Source organism: Callorhinchus milii, unplaced genomic scaffold (genome assembly GCF_018977255.1).
Source record: "Callorhinchus milii isolate IMCB2004 unplaced genomic scaffold, IMCB_Cmil_1.0 Scaffold9, whole genome shotgun sequence".
Taxonomy (NCBI): domain Eukaryota; kingdom Metazoa; phylum Chordata; class Chondrichthyes; order Chimaeriformes; family Callorhinchidae; genus Callorhinchus; species Callorhinchus milii.
Window position 1 is genome coordinate 23,596,676 of NW_024704750.1, and position 19,157 is coordinate 23,615,832.

Consider the following 19,157-nt stretch of genomic DNA (forward strand, 5'->3'; position numbering starts at 1 on the left):
CCCCCAGCACAGAGCCCCCCCAGACACAGAGCCCCTCCCCCAGCACAGAGCCCCTCCCCCTGACACAGAGCCCCTCCCACTGACACAGAGCCCCTCCCACTGCCACAGAGCCCCTCCCCTGCCACAGAGCCCGACCCCCTGCCACAGAGCCCACCCCCTGCCACAGAGCCCCTCCCCCTGCCACAGAGCCCCTCCCCCTGCCACAGAGTCCCACCTCCACCAGAGTACCACCCAGTCACAAGTCCCACCCCTGCTACAAGGCCCTCCCCCAGCACAGAGTCCCACCCCCTGCCACACGGTCCCTCCCCTGGTAATGCTCCACCCCCTGTCACGGGGCCACACCCCATCACAGGGCCAGGCCACACCCCCGGTCACAGGGCCGCACCCCCAGTCACAGGGCCGCACCCCCAGTCACAGGGCCGCACCCCCAGTCACAGGGCCGCACCCCCAGTCACAGGGCCACATCCCCTGCACAGAGTCCAACCCCCTGCCACACTGTCCCTCCCCTGCGTCACAGTATTGCTGTACGTGCTGTCTCTGTGTGTATTGCTGTAGGTGCTGTGTCTGTGTGTATTGCTGTAGGTGCTGTGTCTCTGTGTGTATTGCTGTAGGTACTGTCTCTGTGTGTATTGCTGTAGGTGCTGTGTCTCTGTGTGTATTGCTGTAGGTGCGGTGTCTCTCTGTGTGTATTGCTGTAGGTGCTGTCTCTCTGTGTGTATTGCTGTAGGTGTTGTCTCTGTGTGTATTGCTGTAGGTGCTGTGTCTCTGTGTGTATTGTTGTAGGTGCGGTGTCTTTCTGTGTGTATTGCTGTAGGTGCTGTGTCTCTGTGTGTATTGCTGTAGGTGCTGTCTCTCTGTGTGTATTGCTGTAGGTGTTGTCTCTGTGTGTATTGCTGTAGGTGCTGTGTCTCTGTGTGTATTGCTGTAGGTGCGGTGTCTTTCTGTGTGTATTGCTGTAGGTGTGTCTCTGTGTGTATTGCTGTACGTCGGTGTCTCTGTGTGTGTATTGGTGTAGGTGCTGTGTCTCTCTGTGTGTATTGCTGTACGTGCGGTGTCTCTGTGTGTGCATTGCTGTAGGTACTGTGTCTCTGTGTGTGTATTGTTGTAGGTGCTGTGTCTCTGTGTGTGTATTGCTGTAGGTGCGGTGTCTCTGTGTGTGTATTGCTGTAGGTGCTGTGTCTCTGTGTGTATTGCTGTACGTGCGGTGTCTCTGTGTGTGTATTGCTGTAGGTGCGGTGTCTCTGTGTGTGTATTGGTGTAGGTGCTGTGTCTCTCTGTGTGTATTGCTGTACGTGCGGTGTCTCTGTGTGTATTGCTGTAGGTGCTGTGTCTCTGTGTGTATTGCTGTAGGTGCTGTGTCTCTGTGTGTATTGCTGTAGGTGCTGTCTCTGTGTGTATTGCTGTAGGTGCTGTGTCTCTGTGTGTATTGCTGTAGGTGCTGTGTCTCTGTGTGTATTGCTGTAGGTGTTGTCTCTGTGTGTATTGCTGTAGGTGCTGTCTCTGTGTGTATTGCTGTAGGTGCTGTCTCTGTGTGTATTGCTGTAGGTGCTGTGTCTCTGTGTGTATTGCTGTAGGTACTGTCTCTGTGTGTATTGCTGTAGGTGCTGTGTCTCTGTGTGTATTGCTGTAGGTGCGGTGTCTCTCTGTGTGTATTGCTGTAGGTGCTGTCTCTCTGTGTGTATTGCTGTAGGTGTTGTCTCTGTGTGTATTGTTGTAGGTGCTGTGTCTCTGTGTGTATTGTTGTAGGTGCTGTCTCTGTGTGTATTGCTGTAGGTGCGGTGTCTTTCTGTGTGTATTGCTGTAGGTGCTGTGTCTCTGTGTGTATTGCTGTACGTGCGGTGTCTCTGTGTGTGTATTGGTGTAGGTGCTGTGTCTCTCTGTGTGTATTGCTGTACGTGCGGTGTCTCTGTGTGTGCATTGCTGTAGGTACTGTGTCTCTGTGTGTGTATTGTTGTAGGTGCTGTGTCTCTGTGTGTGTATTGCTGTAGGTGCGGTGTCTCTGTGTGTGTATTGCTGTAGGTGCTGTGTCTCTGTGTGTATTGCTGTACGTGCGGTGTCTCTGTGTGTGTATTGCTGTAGGTGCGGTGTCTCTGTGTGTGTATTGGTGTAGGTGCTGTGTCTCTCTGTGTGTATTGCTGTACGTGCGGTGTCTCTGTGTATTACTGTAGGTGCTGTCTCTGTATTGCTGTAGGTGCTGTCTCTGTGTGTATTGCTGTCGGTGCTGTGTCTCTGTGTCTATTGCTGTAGGTGTTGTTTGTGTGTATTGCTGTAGGCGCTGTCGCTGTGTCTATTGCTGTAGGTGATGTCTCTCTGTGTATTGCTGAAGGTGCTGTCGCTGTGTGTTTTGCTGTAGATGCTCTGTCTGTGTGTATTGCTGTAGGTGCTGTGTCTGTGTGTATTGCTGTAGGTGCTGTCTCTGTGTGTATTGCTGTAGGTGCTGTGTCTGTGTGTATTGCTGTAGGTGCTGTGTCTGTGTGTATTGCTGTAGGTGCTGTGTCTGTGTATTGCTGTAGGTGCTGTGTCTGTGTGTATTGCTGTAGGTGCTGTGTCTGTGTATTGCTGTAGGTGCTGTGTCTGTGTGTATTGCTGTAGGTGCTGTGTCTGTGTGTATTGCTGTAGGCTCTGTGTCTGTGTGTATTGCTGTAGGTGCTGTGTCTGTGTGTATTGCTGTAGGTTGCGTAGTGTGTCTGTGTGTATTGCTGTAGGTGCTGTGTCTGTGTGTATTGCTGTAGGTGCTGTGTCTGTGTGTATTGCTGTAGGTGCTGTGTCTGTGTGTATTGCTGTAGGTGCTGTGTCTGTGTGTATTGCTGTAGGCGCTGTGTCTGTGTGTATTGCTGTAGGTGCTGTGTCTTGGTGTATTGCTGTAGGTGCTGTGTCTGTGTGTATTGCTGTAGGTGCTGTGTCTCTCTGTGTATATCTCCATCCTCCCTTCCCCTCTCCAAGGTTCTGGAATGAGTTGTTCATTCCCAACTTCGCTCCTTCCTCTCCCGCCCCTCCCTTCTCGAACCCCTCCAGTCGGGTTTCCGTGCCGCCCCCGGCACAGACACCGCCTGGTCAAAGTGACCAATAACATTCTGGCCATCTGCGACCAGGACTCCCTCTGCCTCCTCATCCTCCGTGACCTTCGACACCGTTGACTACTGTCATCCTCCTCCACCGCCTCTCCTCTCACCTCAGCCTTCACGTCTCTGTCCTTAACTGATTCAGATCGGACCTCTCACACCGCCTCCACTTCATCTCCACAATGGTTTCTCCTCTATAGTCCCCGCACCGTCTCGTGCGATGCTCCTCAGGGCTCTGTCCTTGGTCCCCTCCTCTTCAATATCTATACGCTCCCTCTTGGTGACATCATCCGCAAACATGGGGTCAACTCCCACATGTATGACACCCAACTCTCCCTCTCTGCCTCCGCCCTCGACTCCAGGACCACTGCTGTCCTGACACAATGTCTGTCAGACGTCAAGTCCTGGATGAGAGCGAACTTTCTTCAGCTGATCGTCAACAAGACCGAGGCCCTCCTGATTGGCTCCGGTCAGCGCCTCCTCACCTCAGGCGCTGACAGCATCACCGTCCATGGTCGCCCACTCCCCCTCACTGAGCCAGTCCAGAACCTTGGGGTCTTGTTTGACCCTCAACTATCCTTTCTACCCCACATCTGCTCCATGACCCACTCTGCTTTCCCCCACCTCTGCAATGTCGCCCGGCTCCAACACTGCCTCACACCGCAGGCCCCCGAGACCCTCACACACTCCTTCATTACATCGAGGCTCAACTATGAAAACTCATTGTTTGTCGGCTTTCCCAACTCCTCCCTCCCATGGCTGCAGGTCATCCACAACTCTGCAGCCCGTGTCCTCTCCCGCCCCGGGCTCCACGACCCTATCACCCCCATCCTCGCCCGACTCCACTGGTTTCCCATCACACAGAGGATACAGTTCAATCCTGGTCCTCATCTTTGAAACCCTCCATGGTCTTGGTGGTGTAGGTGCTGTGTCTCTGTGTGCATTGCTGTCGGTGCTGTGTCTCTGTGTGTATTGCTGTAGGTGCTGTCTCTGTGTATATTGCTGTAGGTGCTGTCTCTGCTTGTGTTACTGTAGTTGCTGTGTCTATGTGTATTGCTGTAGGTGCCGCGTCTGTATGTGTTGCTGTAGGTGCTGTCTCTCTGTGTGTATTGCTGTCGGTGCTGTGTGTATTGTTGGTGATGTGTATTACTGTAGTTGCAGTCTCTGTGTATCGCTGAAGCTGGTGTGTCTCTGTGTGTATTGCTGTAGGTGCTGTGTCTCTGTGTGTATTGCTGTAGGTGCTGTGTCTCTGTGTATTGCTGTCGGTGCTGTGTCTCTGTGTGTATTGCTGTAAGTGCTGTGTCTCTGTGTGTATTGCTGTCGGTGCTGTGTCTCTGTGTATTGCTGTCGGTGCTGTGTCTCTGTGTATTGCTGTCGGTGCTGTGTCTCTGTGTGTATTGCTGTCGGTGCTGTGTCTCTGTGTGTATTGCTGTAGGTACTGTGTCTCTGTGTGTATTGCTGTAGGTGCTGTGTCACTGTGTGTATTGCTGTAGGTGCTGTCTCTGTATTGCTGTCGGTGCTGTGTCTCTGTGTGTTGCTGTAGGTACTGTCTGTGTGTGTGTACAACAACAGGATTACATGTGTATAGCGCCTTTCACGTTGGGAGGACATCCCAAGGCGCTGGACACTGTATAGCTTTTCAGACCTGAGCTGGGGTCAGGGGGGGAGAAGGGAGGGGAGGGGAAGGTGGTGGCCGATGGCATGGTTGAAGAGAAGGGTCTTGATGCGGGACTCGGAAGGAGGTTAAGGAGGGGGTGAGGCGGAGTGATTGGGGGATGGAATTCCGGAGGTTGGGGGCACAGTGGCTGAAGGCTCTCCCGCCAATGGTGGGGCGGGTGGTTCGGGGGACGTGGAGCAGCCGGAGCCGGCTGAGCGGAGGGAGCGGGTGGGTTGGTAGGGGTTTAGGAGGTCGCAGAGATAGGGTGGGGTGAGGCCATGGAGGACTTTGTATGTGAGGACCAGAATCTTGAACTGGATCCTCTGAAGGATAGGGAGCCAGTGGAGTTGGGTGAGAGTGGGGGTGATAGGGTCATGGAGTTTGGTGCGGGAGAGGACACGGGCTGCAGAGTTCTGGATTATCTGAGCCTGTGGAAGGAGGAGTTGGGAAGGCCGACAAGAGGGCATTTGCATAGTCGAGCCTGGAGGTGATGAAGGTGATGAACAAGAGTTTCAGCGCCTGAGGGGTGAGGTAGTGGCGGAGTCTTGCGATGTTACAGAGGTGAGGGAAGGCAGAGCGGGTCATGGCTTGGATGTGGGGAAGTAAAGACAGTTGAGGGTTGAACAAGACCCCCAGGTTCCTGACTGGCTGGTGAGTTGCTGAGCTGTAGTGTATAACCATGGAGGTTGATGCTCCCAGAGCCTGAGGTGCGGAGGCGCTGCGCGAACCAATCAGGAGGGCCTCAGTCTTGTTCACATTCAACTGTAGGAAATTTGCCCTCATCCAGGACTTGATGTCCGACAGTCAGTCTGTCAGGACAGCAGTGGTCCTGGAGTTGAGGGAGGAGGCAGAAAGATAGACGTTGACCTCACGTCTGCGGATGACGTTACCAAGGGGGAGCATGTAGATACCAAAGAGAGGGCCAAGGACAGAGCTCTGGGGGACGCCGTGACAGTGCGGGGGCTGGAGGAGAAACGTTAGAGGCAACAAAGTGGAGACGGTGAGAGAGATAGGAATCGAACCAGGCAAGGGCAGGTCCGCGAAGATTAAGCAAGACGGAGTATTGGTGAAGGTGGTGTCTCTGTGTGTATCGCTGTAGGTGCTGTGTGTCTGTATTGCTGTAAGTGCTGTCTGTGTATTGCTGTAGGTGCTGCGTCAATGTGTATTGTTGGTGCTGTGTCGCTGTGTATTGCTGTAGGCGGTATGTCTCTCTGTGTGTATTGCTGTAGGTGCTGTGTCTGTGTATTGCTGTAGGTGGTGTCTGTCTCTGTGGATTGCTGTGCCTGTACGTGTTGATGTTGTTGCTGTGTCTCTCTGTGTATTGTTGTCGATACTGTGGCTCTGGTGCTGTAGGTGTCTCTGTGTGTATTGCTGTAGGTGCTGTCTCTGTGTGTATTGCTGCAGGTGCGGTCTCTGTGTATTGCTGTAGGTGCTGTCTCTTTGTATTGCTGTAGGTGCTGTCTCTGTGTGTATTGCTGTAGGTGCTGTCTCTGTGTGTATTGCTGTAGGTGCTGTGTCTGTGTGTATTGCTGTAGGTGCTGTCTCTTTGTATTGCTGTAGGTGCTGTGTGTGTGTGCATTGCTGTAGGTGCTGTGTGTGTGTGTATTGCTGTAGGTGCGGTCTCTGTGTATTGCTGTAGGTGCTGTGTGTGTGTGTATTGCTGTAGTGCTGTGTGTGTGTGTATTGCTGTAGGTGCTGTGTGTGTGTATTGCCATAAGTGCTGTGTCTCTGTGTTATGGCTGTAGATGCTATCTTTGGATATATTCCTGTAGGTGCTGTGTCTGTGTGTATTGCTATAGGTGCTGTCTCTGCGTATTGCTGTATGTCCTGTGTCTGTGTGTATTGTGTGTATTGTCGTAGGCAAAAGCCATTCTTCCCATCTGGGACCAGGGCTCCCTCTGCCTCCTCGTCCTCTTTGACTTCTCTGCTGCTTTTGACACCATCAATCACTCTATCCTCCTCCAACGCCTCTCCTCTCACCTCAGCCTTCACGTCTCTGTCCCTGACTGATTCAGATTGTACCTCTCATACCATCTCCACTTCATCTCCACAATGGTTTCTCCTCCATAGTCCCCGCACCGTCTCGTGCGATGCTCCTCAGGGCTCTGTCCTTGGTCGCCTCCTCTTCAATATCTATACGCTCCTCTTGGTGACATCATCCGCAGACATGGGGTCAACTCCCACATGTATGACACCCAACTCTCCCTCTCTGCCTCCGCCCTCGACTCCAGGACCACTGCTGTCCTGACACAATGTCTGTCAGACATCAAGTCCTGGATGAGAGCGAACTTTCTTCAGTTGAACGTCAACAAGACCGAGGCCCTCCTGATTGGCTCCGGTCAGCGCCTCCTCACCTCAGGCGCTGACAGCATCACCGTCCATGGTCGCCCACTCCCCCTCACTGAGCCAGTCCCGAACCTTGGGGTCTTGTTTGACCCTCAACTATCCTTTCTACCTCAAAATCCGTGCCATGACCCGCTCTGCCTTCCCCCACCTCTGCAACGTCGCCCGGCTCCAACACTGCCTCACACCGCAGGCCCCCGAGACCCTCACACCCGCCTTCATCACCTCGAGGCTCAACTACACCAACTCCCTCCTTGTCGGCCTTCCCAACTCCTCCCTCCACAAGCCTCAGATCGGCCAGAACTCTGCAGCCCGTGTCCTCTCCCGCACCGGGCTCCGTGACCCCATCACCCCCACCCTCGCCCGACTCCACTGGTTTCCCATCCCTCAGAGGATACAGTTCAAGATCCTGGTCCTCACCTTCAAAGCCCTCCATGATCTTGCTCCCCCCCTACCTCTCCGACCTCCTAACCCTCTACCATCCTGTTCTCTCCCTCCGCTCCGCAGGCTCCGGCCTGCTTCATGTCACATACATCGCTGTCCCCACTATTGGCGGGAGGGCTTTCTGCCACTCTGCCCCCACCCTCTGGAACTCCATCCTGCAGTCCATCCACCTCACACCCTCCCTCGCCACCTTCAAGACCCAACTCAAGACCCTCCTCTTCGACCGTGCTTTCGATCCCCTTGCTGCCCCCCCCCCACCCTCCACCCTCCCCAACCCTGACCTCCACTCGGGTCCGTAACCCCGATGTGAAAGGTGCTGTACAAATGTAATTTTGTTTTGTTGTAGGTGCTGTATCTTTTTGTGTATTGCTGTACGCGCTGTGTCTGTATATTGCTGTTGGTGCTGTGCCTGTGCGTGTTGGTGTTATTGCTATGTCTACCTGTGTATTGTTGTCATTGCTGTGGCTCTGTATTGCTATAGCGGCTCTGTCTGTGTATTGCTGTAGGTGCTGTGTCTGTGTGTATTACTGTAGATGCTGTATCTCTGTGTATTGTAGGTGCTGTTTTTTCTGTGTGTATTGCTGTAGGTCCTGACTCTGTGTGAATTGGTTTAGGTGTTGTGTCTCTGTGTATTGCTGTAGGTGCTCTGTCTGTGTGTATTGCTGTAGGTGCTCTGTCTGTGTGTATTGCTGTAGGTGCTGTGTCTCTGTGTATTGCTGTAGGTGCTGTCTCCGTGTGTATTGCTGTAGGTGCTGTGTCTCTGTTTTGCTGTAGGTACTGTGTCTGTGTGTATTGCTGTAGGTGCTGTGTCTGTGTGTATTGCTGTAGGTGCAGTGTCTGTTTGTATTCCTGTAGGTGCTGTTTCTGTGTTTATTGGAAGTGCAGTCTCTGTGTATATTACTGTAGGTGCTATGTTTCTATGTATTGCTGTATGCAGTTTCTCTGTGTGTATTGCTGTAGATCCTCTCTGTGTGCATTGTTGGAGGTGCTATGTATTGCTAAAGTCCTGTGTCTGTTTATTGCTGTCGGTGCTGTGTCAGTGGGTTTTGCTGTAGGTGCGGTCTCTGTGTATTGCTGTAGGTGCTCTGTCTGTGTGTATTGCTGTAGGTGCTGTGTCTCTGTGTATTGCTGTAGGTGCTGTCTCCGTGTGTATTGCTGTAGGTGCTGTGTCTCTGTTTTGCTGTAGGTACTGTGTCTGTGTGTATTGCTGTAGGTGCTGTGTCTGTTTGTATTCCTGTAGGTGCTGTTTCTGTGTTTATTGGAAGTGCAGTCTCTGTGTATATTACTGTAGGTGCTATGTTTCTATGTATTGCTGTATGCAGTTTCTCTGTGTGTATTGCTGTAGATCCTCTCTGTGTGCATTGTTGGAGGTGCTATGTATTGCTAAAGTCCTGTGTCTGTTTATTGCTGTCGGTGCTGTGTCAGTGGGTTTTGCTGTAGGTGCGGTCTCTGTGTATTGTTGTAGGTGCTGTGTGTCTCTGTGTGTATTGCTGTAGGTGCTGTGTGTCTATTGCTGTAGGTCCTCTCTGTGTGTATTGCTGTAGGTCCTCTCTGTATGTATTGCTGTAGCTGCTGTGTCTCTGTATGTATTGCTGTAGCTGCTGTGTCTGTGTGTATTGCTATAGGTCCTCTCTGTGTGTATTGCTGTAGGTCCTCTCTGTGTGTATTGCTGTAGGTAATATCTCTGTGTGTGTTTCACAGGAACATAGGAATTAGGAGCAGGAGTGGGCTATTCGGCCCCTCGAGCCTGTCCCACCATTCAATAAGATCGTGGCTGATCTCCTAACCTAACTCCACCTGCCGCCTTATCCCCATATCCCTTAATCCCTCTAACCTTTAGAGACCTATCCATCTCAGTCATGAATTTGTTCAAGGACTGAGCATCTGCAGTCTTCTGGGGTAGAGAATTCCATAAGTGAAGAAGTGTTTCCTCAACTCTGTTCAAAAAGACTGACCCTTAATCTTAAGACTGTGACCCCTTTTCCTCCAGCCCCCGCACTGTCTCGTGCGGTCTCTGTGTATTGCTGTAGGTGCTGTGTCTGTGTGTATTGCTGTAGGTGCTGTGTCTGTGTATTGCTGTAGGTGCTGTGTCTGTGTGTATTGCTGTAGGTGCTGTGTCTGTGTGTATTGCTGTAGGTGCTGTGTCTGTGTGTATTGCTGTAGGTGCTGTGTCTGTGTGTATTGCTGTAGGTGCTGTGTCTGTGTATTGCTGTAGGTGCTGTGTCTGTGTGTATTGCTGTAGGTGCTGTGTTTCTGTGTGTATTGCTGTAAGTGCTGACTCTGGGTGTATTGTAGGTGCTATCTCTGTGTGTGTGGCTGTTGATGCTGTCTCTCTCTCTGTGTATTTCTCAAACTTGCACCTTTTCTCCATCCTCCCTTTTCTCTTCAAGGAACGAGTTGTTGATTCCCAACTTCGCTCCTTCCTCTCCCGCCACTCCCTTCTCGAACCCCTCCAGTCGGGTTTCCGTGCCGCCCCCGGCACAGACACCGCCTGGTCAAAGTGACCAATAACATTCTGCCCATCTGCGACCAGGGCTCCCTCTGCCTCCTCGTCCTCCGTGACCTCTCTGCTGCCTTCGACACCGTTGACTACTGTCATCCTCCTCCACCGCCTCTCCTTTCACCTCAGCCTTCACGTCTCTGTCCTTAACTGATTCAGATTGTACCTCTCACACCATCTCCACTTCATCTCCACAATGGTTTCTCCTCCATAGTCCCCGCACCGTCTTGTGTGGTGTTCCTCAGGGCTCTGTCCTTGGTCGCGTCCTCTTCAATATCTATACGCTCCTCTTGGTGACATCATCCGCAGACATGGGGTCAACTCCCACATGTATGACACCCAACTCTCCCTCTCTGCCTCCGCCCTCGATTCCAGGACCACTGCTGTCCTGACACAATGTCTGTCAGACATCAAGTCCTGGATGAGAGCGAACTTTCTTCAGCTGAACGTCAACAAGACCGAGGCCCTCCTGATTGGCTCCGGTCAGCGCCTCCTCACCTCAGGCGCTGACAGCATCACCGTCCATGGTCGCCCACTCCCCCTCACTGAGCCAGTCCTGAACCTTGGCGTCTTGTTTGACCCTCAACTATCCTTTCTACATCAAAATCCGTGCCATGACCCCCTCTGCCTTCCCCCACCTCTGCAATGTCGCCCGGCTCCAACACTGCCTCACACCGCAGGCCCCCGAGACCCTCACACACGCCTTCATTACATCGAGGCTCAACTATGCAAACTCATTGTTTGTCGGCTTTCCCAACTCCTCTCTCCCATGGCTGCAGGTCATCCACAACTCTGCAGCCCGTGTCCTCTCCCGCCCCGGGCTCCACGACCCTATCACCCCCATCCTCGCCCGACTCCACTGGCTTCCCATCACACAGAGGATACAGTTCAAGATCCTGGTCCTCACCTTCAAAGCCCTCCATGATCTTGCTCCCCCCCACCTCTGCGACCTCCTAACAACCTACCATCCTACTCGCGCTCTTCATTCAGCGAGTTACGGCCTGCTTCACGTCCCCCGCCTCGCTCAACCCATTATTGGTGGGAGACCATCTGCCACTCTGCCCCCACCCTCTCGAATTGCAGTCCCTCCGCCTCGCCCCCTCACTTGCCTCCTTCAAGCCCATCTGAAGACCCCCATCTTCAACTGTGCTTTCGATCACCCTGCTTGCCCCCCGGCCCTACACCCTCCCCGATCCCGACGCCCAGCTCAGGTCCAAAAGTCTGACTGTCCAGCGCCTTCAGATATACTCCCGACGTGAAAGGCGCTGTACAAATGTAATTTTGTTGTTGTTGTATTGCTGCAGGTGCTGTGTCTTGTGTATTGCTGTAGGTGCTGTCTCTGTGAGCATTGCTGTAGGTGCTGTCTCTGTGAGTATTGCTGTAGTTGTGTCTCTCTATCTATTGCTGTAGGTGCTACGTCTCTGTGTGTATTGCTGTAGATGCTGTTTCTGTGTCTATTGCTGTGAGTGCTGTCTCTGTGTGTATTGCTGTACTGTCTCTCTGTGTGTATTGCTGTAGGTGCTGTGTCTGTGTGTATTGCTGTAGGTGCTGTGTCTGTGTGTATTGCTGTAGGTGCTGTCTCTGTGTGTATTGCTGTGAGTGCTGTGTCTGTGTGTATTGCTGTAGGTGCTGTGTCTGTGGGTATTGCTGTAGGTCATGTCTCTGTGTATTGCTGTACTGTCTCTCTGTGTGTATTGCTGTAGGTGCTGTCTCTGTGTGTATTGCTGTAGGTGATGTCTCTGTGTGTATTGCTGTAGGTGCTCTGTCTGTCTGTGTATTGCTGTAGGTGTTGTGTCTCTGTGTCTATTGCTGTAGGTGCTGTCTCTGTGTGTATTGCTGTAGGCACTGTCGCTGTGTGTATTGCTGTAGGTGTTGTCTCTGTGTCTATTGCTGTCGGTGCTGTCTCTGTGTATTACTGTAGGTGCTGTCTCTGTGTATTACTGTAGGTGCTGTCTCTGTGTGTATTGTACTCTCTCTCTGTGTAGTGTAGGTGCTGACTTACTGTGTATTGCTGAAGGTACTGTCACTGTGTGTATTGCTGTCGGTGCTGTCTCTGTGTGTATTGCTGAAGGTGCTGTCACTGTGTGTATTGCTGAAGGTGGTATCTCTGTGTTCATCACTGTAGGATCGGTCTCTGTGTATCACTGTAGGTGCTGTGTCTGTGTGTATTGCTGTCGGTGCTGTCTCTGTGTGTATTGCTGTCGGTGCTGTGTCTCTGTGTCTATTGCTGTAGGCGCTGTCGCTGTGTCTATTGCTGTAGGTGATGTCTCTCTGTGTATTGCTGTAGGTGCTGTCTCTGTGTGTATTGCTGTAGACGCTGTCGCTGTGTGTATTGCTGTAGATGCTCTGTCTGTCTGTATTTCTGTAGGTGCTGTGTCTGTGTGTATTGCTGTAGGCGCTGTCTCTGTGTATTGCTGTAGGTGCTGTCTCTGTATTGCTGTAGGTGCTGTGTCGCTGTGTGTATTACTGTAGGTGCTGTCTCTGTGCATTACTGTAGGTGCTGTCTCTGTATTACTGTAGGTGCTGTGTCTGTGTATTACTGTAGGTGCTGTCTCTGTGCATTACTGTAGGTGCTGTCTCTATATTACTGTAGGTGCTGTGTCTGTGTATTACTGTAGGTGCTGTCTCTGTGTGTATTGTACTCTCTCTCTGTGTAGTGTAGGTGCTGACTTACTGTGTATTGCTGAAGGTGCTGTCACTGTGTGTATTGCTGAAGGTGGTATCTCTGTGTTCATCACTATAGGATCGGTCTCTGTGTATCACTGTAGGTGCTGTGTCTGTGTGTATTGCTGTCGGTGCTGTGTCTGTGTGTATTGCTGTAGGTTCTGTCTGTGTGTATTGCTGTAGGTGGTATCTCTGTGTTCATCACTGTAGGATCGGTCTCTGTGTATCACTGTAGGTGCCGTCTCTATCTATTGCTGTAGGTGCTGTGTCTGTGTGCATTGCTGTAGGTGCTGTGTCTGTGTGCATTGCTGTAGGTGCTGTGTCTGTGTGTATTGCTGTAGGTGCTGTGTCTGTGTGTATTGCTGTAGGTGCTGTGTCTGTGTGTATTGCTGTAGGTGCTGTGTCTGTGTGTATTGCTGTAGGTGCTGTGTCTGTGTGTATTGCTGTAGGTGCTGTGTCTCTCTGTGTATATCTCCATCCTCCCTTCCCCTCTCCAAGGTTCTGGAATGAGTTGTTGATTCCCAGCTTCGCTCCTTCCTCTCCCGCCACTCCCTTCTCGAACCCCTCCAGTCGGGTTTCCGTGCCGCCCCCGGCACAGACACCGCCTGGTCAAAGTGACCAATAACATTCTGGCCATCTGCGACCAGGGCTCCCTCCGCCTCCTCGTCCTCCGTGACCTCTCTGCTGCCTTCGACACCGTTGACTACTGTCATCCTCCTCCACCGCCTCTCCTCTCACCTCAGCCTTCACGTCTCTGTCCTTAACTGATTCAGATTGTACCTCTCACACCACCTCCACTTCATCTCCACAATGGTTTCTCCTCCATAGTCCCCGCACCGTCTCGTGCGATGCTCCTCAGGGCTCTGTCCTTGGTCCCCTCCTCTTCAATATCTATACGCTCCCTCTTGGTGACATCATCCACAGACATGGGGTCAACTCCCACATGTATGACACCCAACTCTCCCTCTCTGCCTCCGCCCTCGACTCCAGGACCACTGCTGTCCTGACACAATGTCTGTCAGACGTCAAGTCCTGGATGAGAGCGAACTTTCTTCAGTTGAACGTCAACAAGACCGAGGCCCTCCTGATTGGCTCCCGTGTGTATTGCTCCGCGTGCTGTCTCTGTGTGTATTGCTGTAGGTGCTGTCTCTCTGTGTGCTGCGGAGTCCTGTAGCTCAGTGGTTCGAGCACTCGCTTTGCAAGTGAGAGACCTGAGTTCAATCCCCGGGGGGTCAGGGCCAAACCTCGGGCAAGTTTCCTTACTCCACACAGAGCCTAATAATAATCCCTCCAAAAAGCAATAATAAATTGGTCATTTTCAATCTACGACTGTTTGTGGGACATTGCTGTGCGCAATTGGCTGCCGCGTTCTCCCACAAATATACAGTCAATTCACTTTACAGTGTGTTCTGTGAAGCGCTTTGGGACGTCCTCCCGACGTGAAAAGCGCTATATCAAATGCAAGGATTATTATTATTATTATTGCTGTAGGTGCTGTGCTTGTGTGTATTGCTGTAGGTGCTGTGTCTGTGTATAGCTGTAGGTGCTGTGTTTGTGTATAGATGTAGGTGCTGTGTAGTGCATAGCTGTAGGTGATGTGTTTGTGTATAGCTGTAGGTGATGTGTTTGTGTATAGCTGTAGGTGCTGTGTCTGTGTAAAGCTGTAGGTGCTGTGTCTGTGTATTGTTGTATGTGCTGTGTCTGTGTATTGCTGTAGGTTGTGTCTCTGTGTGTATTACTGTCGATGCTGTGCCTGTGCGTATAGCTGTAGGTGCTGTCGCTTGGTGTGTATTGCTGTAGGTACTATGTGTATTGCTCTTTAATCTTCGCGGACCTGCCCTTGCCTGGTTCGATTCCTATCTCTCTCACCGTCTCCACTTTGTTGCCTCTAACGTTTCTCCTCCAGCCCCCGCACTGTCACGGCGTCCCCCAGAGCTCTGTCCTTGGCCCTCTCTTTGGTATCTACATGCTCCCCCTTGGTAACGTCATCCGCAGACGTGAGGTCTATCTTTCTGCTTCCTCCCTCAACTCCAGGACCACTGCTGTCCTGACAGACTGACTGTCGGACATCAAGTCCTGGATGAGGGAAAATTTCCTACAGTTGAATGTGAACAAGACTGAGGCCCTCCTGATTGGTTCGCGCAGCGCCTCCGCACCTCCGCACCTCCGCACCTCAGGCTCTGGGAGCATCAACCTCCATGGTTATACACTACAGCTCACCAACTCACCAGCCAGTCAGGAACCTGGGGGTCTTGTTCAACCCTCAACTGTCTTTACTTCCCCACATCCAAGCCATGACCCGCTCTGCCTTCCCTCACCTCTGTAATATCGCCCGACTCTGCCACTACCTCACCCCTCAGGCCGCTGAAACTCTTGTTCATCACCTTCATCACCTCCAGGCTCGACTATGCAAACGCCCTCTTGTCGGCCTTCCCAACTCCTCCCTCCACAGGCTCAGATAATCCAGAACTCCGCAGCCCGTGTCCTCTCCCGCACCAAACTCCGTGACCCCATCTCCCCCACTCTCACCCGACTCCATTGGCTCCCTATCCTTCAGAGGATCCAGTTCAAGATTCTGGTCCTCACATACAAAGCCCTCCATGGCCTCGCCCCACCCTCCGATCTCCTAAACCCCTACCAACTCGCCCGCTCCCTCCGCTCAGCCGGCTCTGGCTGCTCCACGTCCCCCGACCCCGGCAGAGAGGTGGGAGGGAGAGCCTTCAGCCACTCTGCCCCCAACCTCTGGAATTCCATCCCCCAGTCACTCTGCCTCACCCCCTCCTTAGCCTCCTTCAAGTCCCGCCTCAAAACCCTCCTCTTCGACCATTCCATCGGTCACCCCCGTTCCCCTCCCCTCCCTTCTCCCCCCCCTGACCCCAGCTCGGGTCTGAAATGCTGTCACTGTCCAGCGCCTTGGGATGTCCTCCCGACGTGAAAGGCGCTATACACATGTAATCTTGTTGTTGCTGTTGTTGTAGGTGCTGTATCTCTCGGTATAATGCTGTAAATGTGTCTATGTGTGTATTACTGTAGGTGCTTTGTCTGTGTGTATTGCTGTAGGTACTGTCTCTCTGTGTATTGCGGTAGGTGCTGTGTGTGAATTGCTGTAGGTGCTGTCTGTGTGTGTGTGGCGATGGAGGAGGATGACAGTAGTCAACGGTGTCGAAGGCAGCAGAGAGGTCACGGAGGATGAGGAGGCGGAGGGAGCCCTGGTCGCAGATGGACAGAATGTTATTGGTCACTTTGACCAGGCGGTGTCTGTGCCGGGGGCGGCACGGAAACCCGACTGGAGGGGTTCGAGAAGGGAGGGGCGGGAGAGGAAGGAGGGAAGCTGGGAAGCAACAACTCGTTCCAGGACCTTGGAGAGGGGAAGGTGTCTCTGTGTGTTTTGCTGTAGGTGCTGTCTCTCTTCGCGTATTTCTCAAATTAGCGCCCCATCTCCAACCTCCGTTTCCTCTCCAAGGTCCTGGAACGAGTTGTTGCTTCCCAGCTTCGCTCCTTCATCTCCCATCACTCCTTTCATGAACCCCTCCAATCGGGTGCTATCAGAATGTCTGTCAGACATCAAGTCCTGGATGAGAGGCAGCTTTCTTCAGTTGAACGTCAGCAAGACCGAGGCTCTCCTGATTGGCTCCCATCAGCACTTCCTCGCCTCAGGCGCTGACAGCATCACCATCGAGGGTTGCATACTCCACCTCACTGAGCCAGTCCGGAAGCCTGGGGTCCTGTTTGACCCTCAACTATCCTTTCTACCCCACATCTGTGCCATGACCTGTTCTGCCTTCCCCCACCTGCGCAACATCACTCGGCTCCGACACTGTCTCACACCTCAGGCCACTGAAACCCTCACACACGCCTTCATTACATCGAGGCTTGACTATGCAAACTCCCTCGTTGTCGGCCTCCCCGACCTCTCCCTCCGCAGGCTGCAGATCATCCACAACTCTGCAGCCCGTGTCCTCTCCCGCCCCGGGCTCCACGACCCTATCACCCCCATCCTCACCCGACTCCACTGGTTTCCCATCACACAGAGGATACAGTTCAAGATCCTGGTCCTCATCTTCAAAACTCTCCACGGTCTTGCTCCCCCCTACCTCTCTGGCCTCCTCACCCCTTACCATCCTGCTCGCTCCCTCCGCTCAGCGGGCTCCAGCCTGCTTCATGTCCCCCACCTCACTCGTCCAACTATTGCTAGTGGGCCTTCAGTCACTCTGCCCCCACCCTCTAGAACTCCATCCCGCAGTCCCTCCACCTCGCCCCCTCCCTCGCCTCCTTCAAGACCCAACTCAAGACCCTCCTCTTCAACCGTGCTTTTGATCACCCTCCTTCCCCCACCTGCCCAAAACACTCCCCGATTTCAACCCCAGCTCAGGTCCGAAACTCTGACTCTCCAGCACCTTAGGACGTCCTTCAAGACTTAAAACCGCTGTACACATGTAATTTGTTGTTGTTGTTGTAGTAGGGGCTGTCTCCGTGTGTATTGCTGTAGGTGCTGTGTTTCCCTGTGTATTGCTGTAGGTATTGTGTCTCTGAGTATTGCTGTAGTGCTGCGTATGTGTGTATTGTCCTATGTGCTGTGTCTCTGTGTGTATTACTGTAGGTGCTGTTTCTGTGTCGATTGCTGTAGGTGCTGTGTCTATGTATTGCTGTAGGTGCTGTGTCTCTCTCTGTATTGCTGTAGGTGCTGTGTTTCTGTGTATTGCTGATGGTGTCTGTGTGGGTGTTACTGTAGTTCCTGGCAGTATATTGCTGTAGGCCTTGGTTGTGTGTGTGTTGCTGTAGTTGCTGTCTGTGTATTGATGTAGTCTTGGCTGTGTGCTATATGTCCCGGCTGTGTTTTGCTGTAGATCCTGGCTGTGTGTATATCGCTGTATGTCCTGGATGTGTGTGTATTGCTGTAGGTCCTGGCTGTGTATCGCAGTAGGTCTTGGCTGTGTATTGCTATAGGCCCCGGCTGTGTGTGTGTATTGCTGTAGGTCTTGGCTGTGTATCGCTGTAGGTCCCGGTTGTGTGTGTATTGCTGTATGTCCTGGCTTTGTGTGTATTGCTGTAGATCTTGGCTGTGCGTGTATTGCTGTAGGTGCTGGCTGTGTGTGTGTACTGCTGAAGGTGCTGGCTGTGCGTGTATTGCTGTAAGTCTTGGATGTGTATCGCTGTAGGTTCCGGCTGTGTGTATATTGCTCCTGGCTGTGTGTTTATTGCTTTAGGTCCTGGCTGTGTATTGCTGTGTGTCCTGGCTGTGTGTGTGCTGCTGTATGTCCTGGCTGTGTATTTCTGTAGGTCGTGGCTGTGTGTGTATTGCTGTAGGTCCTGGCTGTGTATTGCTGTAGGTCCTGGCTGTGTATTGCTGTAGGTCCTGGCTGTGTATTGCTGTAGGTCCTGGCTGTGTATTGCTGTGTGTCCTGGCTGTGTATTTCTGTATGTCCTGTCTGCGTGTGTATTGCTGTATGTCCTGGCAGTGCATTGCTGTAGGTCTTGGCTGTGTATTGCTGTAGGTCCTGCTTGTGTATTGCTGTAGATCCTGGCTATGTTTTGCTGTAGGTTCTGGCTGTGTGTGTATTGCTGTATGTCCTGTCTGCGTGTGTGTTGCTGTATGTCCTGGCAGTGCATTGCTGTAGGTCTTGGCTGTGTGTGTATCGCTGTAAGTCCTGGCTGCATGTGTATTGCTGTAGGTCTCAGCTGTGCGTTGCTGTAGGTTCTGGTTGTGTATTGCTATAGGTCCTGGCTGTGTATTGATTTAGATCCTGTGTTTATTTTGCTGCAAATCTTGGCTGTGTATCGCTGTAGGTCCCGGCTGTGTGTATATTGCTCTACGTCCTGGCTGTGTGTTTATTTCTTTAGTCCTGGCTGTGCATCGCTGTAGGTGTTGGCTGTGTGTATATTGCTGTAGGTCCTGGCTGCACATTGTTATAAGTCCTGGCTCTGAATGTCCAGGCTGTGTGTGTATTGCTGTAGGATCTGGCTGTGTGTGTATTGCTGTTGGTCCTGGCTGTATAACACACAGCCAGGTCCTACAGCGATACACACACAGCCAGGTCCTACAGCGATACACACACAGACAGGACCTACAGCGATACACACACAGACAGGACCTAAATTGATATACCCACACAGCCATAATCCTTGCATTTGATATAGCGCTTTTCACGTCGGGAGGACGTCCCAAAGGGCTTTACAGAACACACTGTAAAGTGAATTGACTGTATATTTGTGGGCGAACGCGGCAGCCAATTGCGCACAGCAATGTCCCACAAACAGTCGTGGATTGAAAATGACCAATTTATTATTGTTATTGGTTTTGGAGGATTATTATTAGGCTCTGTGTGGGGTAAGGAAACTTGCCCAAGGTTTCGCCCTCTGCCTGGAATTGAACTCAGGTCTCTCACTTGCAAAGCGAGTGCTCTAACCACTGAGCTACAGGACTCCATGACATACAGTGATACATAGCCAGGAACTACAGCAACACACACACAGCCAGGACCTACAG

The 19,157-nt window shown here is 52.3% G+C and overlaps 1 long non-coding RNA gene across 1 annotated transcript; it reads left to right on the plus strand.

Moving 5' to 3' along the window:
• Window positions 1-17,348: 17,348 nt before the first annotated feature.
• On the plus strand, window positions 17,349-18,599 carry LOC121849676. Its single transcript, XR_006085288.1, has 3 exons — window positions 17,349-17,571; window positions 17,780-17,877; window positions 18,166-18,599. It is a non-coding gene; the product is annotated as an uncharacterized LOC121849676 (long non-coding RNA).
• The last annotated feature ends 558 nt before the right edge of the window (window positions 18,600-19,157 follow it).